General features: G+C 43.0%; 1 non-coding gene across 1 annotated transcript; it reads left to right on the forward strand.

Annotated features, from left to right (window-relative positions):
* TRNAM-CAU lies at window positions 8,402-8,473 on the forward strand. Its single transcript has one exon. It is a non-coding gene; the product is annotated as a tRNA-Met (tRNA).

Below are 10,591 nucleotides of genomic sequence, written 5' to 3' on the forward strand. Positions count from 1 at the left end.
CTGTGGCTGATGCCATGGTGGGGTTTGCATGGAGAGTGGCTGGGGCTCTCTGGTTCGTGGAGAAACCGGCTGGGAGAAAGGTGTAGAAATACCAATTGGTGGCACAGAAGGTCGTTTTGGTGTCCTTTGCTTATTCTCCTAATCCAAAAGCAGAGCAAATTCAGTGAAAATGGAAGATAATAAATAAAACAGGAGTGGAGGAAGGTGTTTGTTAGCTCTGTTTACTGTCTGTCTGTGAGACTTCACTGAGGCCAGGATCTTCGTGCAGTCTGAAATAACAGATATCCACACAGGTGTTGAAAGCCCCAGTTTCAGGGCAGACAAAGATGATATAAAGTGGTGTATCTTCTTTCATAGCAAATGTCAGCAAGAACAGATGCTTCCCTCTGTGCACACTGTCTGACGAGCACTGGTCTGAGTTGTTTCTTGAATCTGCGTGTGATCCTTCAAGACACTTTTAAACCCATAGGAAGCAGGACAATTATTTGGAAATCTGGCAATTGTTTGGAGACTTGTTTTGTGAGCTGGATGGATGGAAGAAGATTTCTGTGGTGCCAGACCCCTCTCTTCTGGCTTGGTGGAGAGGATGTGCAGGGGGATGTCCCTTCCCTGGGGTGCTCAGGATGGGTTGGAGAGCACAGGACACAACATCTGAAGCTTGTTGAGAGCATTTCTGAGCAGACTGTCCTCCTTTACCAATTCAGCCTCTGCATGTGGAGGAATGGAAGCCACCAATGGCCCTGAGTTGGAGTTGGGCTGTGGCAGACTCAACAGTGGGAAGGAAGCCTTGCTGCAACCTGTCCCTCCACCAGCCCCATCTCGCAGCAGACACCCCCCGAGGGCATCTGCAACAGATGGACAATGGCTAAGCAGCAGCCTTGTTGGAATTCAGTTAAAAATCAGAACCATCTTGTAGAAAATCACTCTTTCTTAGTTCTGGAACGCTTTTCTTTTTCTTGTCTTCTTGCGTTTCACGTGTTTCTGTTGGAAAAGAGAAGATAAAATAAAATTCTTTTTTTTTTTTAAGGAAAAATATTTCCTTTCTGAAGAGAAATGCAAGTGTTTCCACTAACTACTTTGAGTGATGTGATTTAGCCACTTCCCGAAAACTTTGAACATTTTCTCAGTCTGTCACAGTTTTTATTTAGGTGAGCCAGGAAACACGAATTTTAGTTCTGTCCCCTGATGAATCTGCCAGTGCTGTTCCCACTATTTTCTCTCCTTGATAGAAGCAATTGGCACGTTGCTTTCTGCCCTAGGAAGCCTCAACTGCCACAAAAGGCCACAGTCTGATGGGATGTCAAGCTGCATAGCACTTGTTAAGCTCCCATGGCTGGCAGCATCTGTGCATTTGCAATGACAACTCTAAATCCATCCAGGATACAAAAGTACTTTAAAATTGTAGCCTTTGTGTGTGTATGTGCTGTATGTTTTATTTATAAAGCTTTTAGAGATAGCAGTTTGTTCTCTAATTTATTTTGGGTTGGTGAGGAGGAGGAAATCTCATTGGCAAGATAGGAAATTTGCAATCTGAATGTAAAAGGAATACGAAAAAGGGAATAAAAAAAGAGTCCAGGGTTCTGGGACATGTTTGCATGAATAATAATGCTTCCAAAATGATAATGGATTGTATGTCATCCATTTGTAGAGCTGTAGAAGCTGCTATGATAAATAAAACGATACGTCAAATTTTAAACAGCATGGGGCCTGCATGTGTCACTCATCAGGTACAATTAAATAAGAATAATTGGCTGCCTGCTAAGTGAAAAGCTGCACTATTATTATGCCATTCTCAGCTTTCGGTTGCATAAGGGACGGTTGCTCTGGACATCCATTTCAGGGCTGGCCCACGTTTGATGGGGGGGCTGTGAAACTGAAGGTGAGTGGATGTTTGCCAAACTTTGTGAGGGGTCAAAGCTCTGCTCTTCTGGTTCAGAGTTCAAAACCTCCATTACATTTTTGTAGGGGCTTGACCATGACTGGCACTGCTGGTTGTTTTTCCCTGCTGGGTGCATGAAGTCCTTGCAGCAGCACACCTACAATTGCTTCTGAGCCACAAAACCACTTCACAGCAGTGCTCTATGTTGCAGAGTGTGTGTGAAGTCTCTCCAGCCTGCCCATAGCTCTTGGAGGATGTCCGAGTTCAGCAGAGGAAGACGCTCTCGCAGGCACAACTGCTGGAAATGCAGCAGAACTTCTTGTTACTCAGCTCTGGCCTGTTTCTCTTTGCTGCTTTTTGTTTCCAGTTGTTTCCATGTGTTGGCGCTAAAATAAGAATTTTTAATTGCCATCTACTCATTAGCTAATTATGAGCACCTTTGAAGGAGATAATGGACAAGTGCATACTAGCTATTCCAGGTTGTACTGTCTGCAAATACTTTACTGGAGGCAACAAAAACTTCCATGGAATTATTTGCAAATGGCTTTTGTTATCCTAGTTGCTCTATCTAGAGTTCAAGGAGGTATTTTTTTTCCCCTCCCCTCTGACCAGGTGTTTGTTGCTTGTAAGTCCTCCTGTGCAGACTTTCAGCACCTCCTGTCTCAAGTCTGTCTTTAATCCAGGTTTATGTAATACAAAGGCTTCCAACTGCTTGAAGATCAGGTGAAAGATAACAGTAAGACCAAAATCCTGCTTTTGTCATTCCAGGACTTTGAAGTAAACTTTTCTGCTTTAGGAGCATGTGTCTCCCTGCTTTCATCTAATGACAGCTTCTATTCACTGTCAACTATGTAGTAAACCACCACGCAGGGTGGGTATTGACACTCGCGTGCTACCAGTGAGACTGTTAAAATATGAAGAAATCTAATACAATGGCTTTTCACAACTGTGCTATTCTGAAAAGTATAAAAACAGACGTAAGATGGTAATTTCATAGAATGCTGAGTTCCTTGCTCAGAAGCCAGGCTGACTGTGGACAGGACAGTCAATTAGTGTTATTCTCCTCTCTTGCATGACCTTTCTAGGCTGCAAGATCCCTGGAGCACGAGTTTCTTGTGTCCAGCAGTGTATGCTTACAGTGCTTTTAGACCCTACCAGGACACAAACCCACAACAGCTGCATGTAAGTGAACTGCCACTGGAGGTTAGGCTGATGGTATCAATGATAGTAACCGCAGTCTTAAGAGCCTTCATCCCAAGAAGGCTTCCTATCATTTAAATATATTATTGGCAGGAAAGCTGTTTAGTTCAGTACCCTGCCTGGGAGTTATGAAGAAGGATAGGAAAATGCCTGGGAGCATTGAGCCAGTGCAGATCCTCTGGTCTTTTTGCCTTTCAGTTGATGCCAGTGTACCTGGAAACATGCTGCTGGTGCCCAAAAGCTGGCGGCAGTGTCGAGCTTTACTGAACTGTGAGAAGCATCCCGATCTCATGGTAGGAGGTCTCCCTTGGATCTGTTTCCACAGCTGATTCTGGAGTTATGGTTGGCCTGCCGGGAATACCGGCAATTTTGCTAGCAATGCTTATCAGCCCAAGATCTGACTTTAAGAGTACAAATGCAAACATCTTCAATGTAGACAAAGCCATTAGCTTTAAAGGTCAACACTGAAGCTTTGTGTATACACTGTACAGAGGCTATCTGTGTTAGAAAGTCCTTGTAAAGTTAGAGGGTGAAAAAACATGAGCATTAGCACGGGAGCAAATGAATTTGCTGGACTGCATTCAGCAAAATGAAGCTGAGACTTGTCTAGGCCAAGACATCATGTGCTGTTGGGCTGCTCTTTGTCTGCCAGCTCTGTGTGTGCCTCTTCATGTGCAGGACACATGATGACTTGCCTTGAGCCCTCTTAGGCTCTGGTCTGCCCAAAGTCCATGTTGTTTGTGTGCAGCAGTTTGGGCATGTGTTGGTGGCCGTGGGCTGACTTGACCATGGCGACTGCTTTTACTTTAGAGAAGGCTCCTTTTGGTCTTTCTCAGGGTAGTTAGGGGTTGATGAATGCGGATACATCTGTGACTTGGGGAGAGCTCTAAGTGACCACATCCTCCTGGGTCAACTCATGGGATAATGGGGATGAGCTCCTTGGGCTGATCGCAGCTGCCCACTGCACTGTCTGGGGCAGCATCACCTTTCTGTGCATGGTCACAACGTGAGCTGTTCCATACAAGAATTTAGTTTGGCTTTCTACAGAAACAAAACTTAGACTTGCAGTCTGTGTGGAATCATCTGTCTTCATGCTCGTTACTCCATGAATGGTAAGGTCAGTTTCAGCAGATGTTTACAGAGGTAGAGTTGTCTCAAAGATGTGATGTCCTAATAGGTAGATAGGGAAAATTGCTATGATGGCAGCCCAGAAGGCCAACCATATCCTGGGTTGCACCAAAAGAAGTGTGACCAGCAGGCCGACGGAGGTGATTTAGCCTCTCTACTCTGCTCTCGTGAGACCCATGAAGATAAGAGCACAATGGGAGCTCGGCCTTACAGGATATCCAAGTGGGATATTCAGTGAGCTCACATTAGAATGCCAGGTACCATCTTTTAACAACAGCTTCGTGCTTTTGTGCTGTTCTCTACAAATAGTACTCCTGAGCTAAACTTGGTGTGGTTTGGGAAGGTGGTACCTAACTTCATACCCAGTCTTCTGGGTATGAAGTTCATCTATCAACATTTGTGTGAGGAAGTGAAAACTGGTGTAGTGAATTTGTGACAGCCTCGTGGTTTTTTTCTCTCATGAAAATGAAGATGAAGAGGAGGCTCAGGGGAGACCTCATAGCTCTCTATAACTACCTGAAGGGAGGTTGTAGTGAGCTGGGGGTCAGCCTCTTCTCTCTTGTAACTAGTGACAGGACGAGGGGGAATGGCTTCAAGTTGCGCCAGGGGAGATTTAGGCTGGACATTAGGAAATACTACTTTTCTGAAAGAGTGGTCAGACGCTGGAACAGGCTGCCCAGGGAGGTGGTTGAGTCACCGTCCCTGGAGGTGTTCAAGAAACGTTTAGATATAGCGTTGAGAGACATGGTTTAGTGGGGTTATGTTGGTGGTAGGTGGATGGTTGGACTAGGTGATCTTGTAGGTCTTTTCCAACCTAGCTAATTCTATGATTCTATGATTCTATGATTCTATGATTTATGTACTTTAATCACATTGATACTTTCAAAATGTTATGTCCTGTTACTCTGTGATTTTGATAAACTTGGTCAGTCACTGGAAAACTGAATTGTTTATGAAAAAAGCATATCTGAACTTGAGAAAAGGCCATTTTTTTTTGCTTCAAGAAAGGCTGGAGGCGGGGAGGAAATTCATAAAATATTAACAAACTCTGCTTTTAATGCTGATACAGTTGCCCATGCACAGCTCTGTACACTGCATTTTGAAAGCCTTGTGGTGCACTGGGAATAGCCATGTGTTTTGTGAGAGGGGAAGCCAAATGGGCCTGCTTTTCCTCTTGACATTGCCAGTTATCTTCAGAAATGGATGCCATAGAATATGGATTTGCGCCTTCCTCATTGCAGACCAAATAAACAGAGTTTGGAGCTTTGTCAGGAGACATGGACTAATAACTAGGAGACCGTGGCCAGAAAGACCAGTGGAGCCTTCCAACATAGGCAGAGTTCTTTGTGCTGGGGTTGCTGGTCTAACGTGTCTACACCTGTGTGGCAAATGCTGAATTTCCCTTCCTTATCCGTGGACAAAATGTCCTGGGTGCAAATCCACTCTTAAAGGGAGAGATGTACTAAGGGAGCTCTTGGCCTGAAATTGTTCAAAGATAAGTGTTTTTGGTAAATGCTTGTTCTAATTAGCATAAAAACATCTTTGTGACAGGGCATTGGCTGGATTTATGAATAAATGAAAGTTGTTGCATTAAGCAAAGAGGAAAGTAAAAGAGAAGCGAAGAGACACAACACTCATCGTACCTTTCAGCTGTCAGAAATGTTTTCTTCTGGTTTGGGTGAAGGGCAGTTTGGAGCAGTGTTTATTCATGAGGCTCTGCCCAGACCTGTGTGATTTTTTATGTGCACATTCTACAGCAGGAATGGCGGGGAACATGGCACATATTTTATTTGGTGGAGATCAAACCAAGTCATATTTGAAACACTGTAAGAAGATGAAGGTGTTCAAAATTAAAGAGCTGGATTAGGTATGGGTCTTCATGTCATGTTATTTCTCTGAATGTTTTCATGTCAGCAGAAAAAAAAGAACAAGGCTTTCTGACCTTGAAAAGAAATGCCTGAGGGAAAGGCTCCTCATGCAATTTTTAATACTTTTCCTAGTGAATTTTTTTTTTTTAAACTGCTGTAGCACGATATAGGTTTGAACTAATGAATGTCACGCTCATATGGGGCAGTTCCAAAAATGAAAGACCTTGAGTGACTTAATGCTATTATTGCACTGTATGATGATGTTATCGACATCACCTACATTTCTGACCTTCAAGTGTCTTGATATCTTATAGTTAGCTTGTCTGCTGACAGACACACTCTAGACTTAGTTTCAAAGCAATCATATAAAACTTTATTTTTAAAAATATGTAAAAGAGATGATTACATTCAGATTATTTTTTAACATTCATTAGCCTCATCTGCTTCATTTAAAGTGGTATTTGCTAAAGGCTCATTTTACAAATGAGTCCTAAAGGCTACATCTACCTGTGCTAAAAAGTTTAAGAAACTGTAGGAGTAGGCTTTGGCACTCGGAGCAGCTACTGCAACACAGTTGTCTTGGTTACTATCTGGTCCCTCCAAAATAGTGTCTCCATTCAGAGTGTCCGAGTAGGAATGGCTCCAGACCAGTGTGAAATCCTAAGATATGTCCTCTGGAGCTTCCTGGCCAAGCAGCACTGTCTCTGACATGGCTTCCCAAGATGCAATTAGCATTTAGCGGGTGGAGATGACCAAGCTTCAGCAATGCTTTCTGACACTGCTAATTTTCCAGCATGACCATAGTTGAACAAACTGAGGGCCAGAAGTGCCACTCACATTGCTATAACTTCTCTGCTATCAAAACAGTTGTTAGGGACAGAGTTTGGGTCTCCATTGCAGTCAGTGATAAAATTCTCCTAATTTCAGTGAAGACAGTTTTCATTCTTCGTGGTTTGGGCAGTAGTAATAGAGGATGTTAGACTTCATCTTCCAAATTCAGCAGGTTCACTCTGAATGGTAGTGGGTTGGGACAAGGAAGATTTAGTCCTGATTCTGCTACTGGGCACTGAAATTAAGTTACAGTACTTATTTCTGTATCAGTTTTTTCCAGTAGAAGTATTTCTCATTGTTGAGATACAGCCATAATTACTGATTATACTGTTTCCCCTACTTGTGCTAAGTTTTTGCTTCCATTGCTACATTTCTTTCAAGACTGATCCATTAGCTGTGTCTCTTTTCAGTCTTTTGTATTTCTCTAGCTGTTCTCATCTTGAAGGTGTGCAGAACTTCTCTTTACTAAAATTATTTTCTCATCTCCATATCCATTTATCTGCTACTTCTCTGGTTAGCAAAGCTTTTCATGATTTTTAGTCAGAACTTCAAAAGCTGGAGGAATACATGTCTTGGCTGAGAAGTGCTGAGGAAAATGAAGAGTTTTGTAGAAACGAATCTCTCAATGCAGCACTCTCAGGTCAAAAGTCACCCTTGTTCACCATTGTAGAAGCATATAGCAGTTGTGGGGAGCTATTTTGGTGAGCAGCTGTGTGACCTCTGGGTGCTTGTATTAGCAGAGTTGTTGGCTTGCAGAGTGCAGTGAAGTGTCTCATCTAATGGAGATGCTTTTTTTGGCAGGGTTTCGGGGCTTTTTGGTTTGAGTTTGCTTCAGGTTTAACCTGCAGTTCTACAGTGATGTGCACAAACCACATAACCACAGATTTGCACTACAGAAGAATAAGATCTGAAGAGTTTTGTCTATTTAACACGCATGCATACAACAAGAGACAATAACACCAGCAACACCACAGGTTTCACAGTCACGAATATACTCTAGCCTTAGGAGAAAAGATGTTTAACCTAGCTTAGCAAGTGAAAACAGGCAGAATCACCTTTTCATGTAGGGGGCCTGTGCAGGGCTGGGCTGTCTATGTGCACAGAGTCACAGAGTAGTTGAGGTCAGAAGGGGCATCTGGAAATCTTCTAGTCCAAGCCCCCACGCCTTCCATGTGTCATAGATCCTTCTGTATGTTGTAGATCCTTCCATGAATAATCCCTTTGTGATCTTGTATGGTATAATCTGACGAGCAATGAGAGTGCGCTGTAGGATATGCATGGGCTTTTGGTACTTGGAGGGTTATTCCAAGGAGACAAGATTTAGCAGAAAGCTGCACCTGGAGCCTTGTGGCACAATGGCACATAGAACTGCTGTTGGAGCCTAGCTTAGGGTCTGCAGCCCACAGCCACCCAGCAAGTCCCCCTTGCTACAGAGCTTTCCCACATAGCATCCTCTGATTGTAGGAGAAGCCAGAGCATTGCATCTCATGCCTGCAGCAGAGTGGCGCAGCGGAAGCGTGCTGGGCCCATAACCCAGAGGTCGATGGATCGAAACCATCCTCTGCTAGGTTCTCACTTTTTGCTGCAGAACAACTGTTGCCATGAGTGGGACTTGTCATACTGCATCGCTGTGTTCAATGGGCACAGCCGTGGGTGCCTGGCTGTAATTTCAGGTTGCCCAGAGAGGCTGTGAGTGCCTCCTCCATGGAGGTGTTCTAGGCCAGGCTGGATGGGGCTGTGAGCAACCTGGTCTAGAGGGAGGTGTCCCTGCCTATAGCAGGGGGTTGGAACCAGACGGTCTTAAACACCCCTTCCAACCCAAACCATTCTGTGTTCTATGATTCTATCATGGAGAAATGAAAAGGCCTTGGATTTTTCTTGGCAACATATCATGTAAGAGCTGGTGAGTTATATATTGTCAAACTCCAGCAACAGCCTAGTTTTTGTTGTGTGTATGCTTGGTGAGATGTCCCAGCAAGGTCTGACAGAGTCAGGAGATTTTCCGCCAACTGTGGCCTGAAGGCATTCACAATAGGAGCTGGAAAAGTGAAGTAAAACAATCGATCAAGTCAACTATGTAAAACAACAGTTTTTTTTTTTTTTTTTTTTCTTTTCAGCTGGCAAGGCGGTTTTGTGATGTGAGTCTCGAGCTTTGTGTTCCTTTTCATTTTCCTTTGCTGCGCCTTTCCTGCGCTGTCTTGCTCCAGTCTGGCATAAGCAATGTTCCCGGCTGGGGTAGGTTGTCATGGTTTAAGTGGAACTGAGACAAAAACTGAAGGCTGAGGCTGGTGAGGCAGTGCTGGAAGAGGTGTCTGTTCCCCTTGGTCATCACCACCAAGGACATGCTCCAACCCTATGCTCTGATAGAAACCTTGCAGATATTTTCTTGGTCCTTGCCGATAGCACCAGGGTTTGTGCTTTCACTGATGTCCTCCCAGTGACCTGCAATTCAGAGGGGGCTGTCCATGGGCACAGAGGTTCTGTTGTTTTGTTGTCTTCAAACAAAAAGCTCTTTAAAGATAAAATGGACATTAAAGGGGAAAAAAGCAAAAAAAATCTAGTATATTACATATTTCTTCCTCTTTCTGTAGCTTTCCCTGAAATAGCTCTGGCAGAGGTTTAATTTTGAAATGTGCAAGCTACTGTTTTGAGTAAAACGTATAACCCAGCAACGACAAAAAATATCCAATAATCCTGTTTTAAAATAGACTCAGAGAATGGTTGTGCCTGGATTATTTTAGACAATATTTTTCACACATTTTGCAGTGACAGAAGAAAATACAGCCTATAATTCTATGATGATTTTTTTCATCAGAACATTTCTCCTTTATTTCAGATTTCCCAGAAGAAATACAGCCTTCATTAAATTGAAAGACTGGGCCAGAAATAAATAATACTGTCAGAAATGAAGAAAAATTCAATAGTTAAAGGACTTCTCTAGCAGAAAGAATGTTTTATAGAATACAAAATAGTACCTACTTTCTTTTTTATAAGAAAGGAGGAATATTAGGTACTCTGTTATAAAAATATCCCTATATTTGCAAATGTATTTTCTTCACTAGATCAACTGTGCTAAGAATTTGGTTGTCTATCTCAGCTGCGTTCTCTCATGCCTCACCATTCTAGTCAGGAACTCATGCTGCTAGTAGTAAAGTAGCCTTGGAGGTCCCAAGAATTATGATATTTAATTTTACAAATTAAAAAAATCCACCTTCTCTGGATGGAAGATCAGCCTTTGATTCGTCCTACAGAGTAGGTCAACAGTGCAGTTGCTTTAAAGGTAGAGAAACTTATCACTGAATAATTGCTAATTTGGGGGGGGGGGCGGGGAGGGGCACAAGCACCTCAGTTTTACACATTTTGTGTGAGCAAGAGGAACATCCAACAAGCATCTGCATATTCTAGGTACTTGGTAAGCAACTGTTTTTCAAAGAAGCAAAACTAATAAGGAAAAGAGATGGTATTTTGCTCATTAATGAAAAGAAGATAGGTGAAGTAAAAAAAATTGGTTGTGGTTAAGAAAATTTCTGTAAACAAATCAATATTTAATAAAGGTGAAAGGGGAATTGGTGGATTACCTGGATACTGGGAAATGCAGGCAGTTATTGAGGGACAATGAAAACAGAAATTATGAGTTAATGAATAATGAGTTTAAGGAGCTGGCTGCCCTGCTCAGGGAACACTC

This window comes from Numida meleagris, chromosome 3, assembly GCF_002078875.1.
Source record: "Numida meleagris isolate 19003 breed g44 Domestic line chromosome 3, NumMel1.0, whole genome shotgun sequence".
NCBI lineage: Eukaryota > Metazoa > Chordata > Aves > Galliformes > Numididae > Numida > Numida meleagris.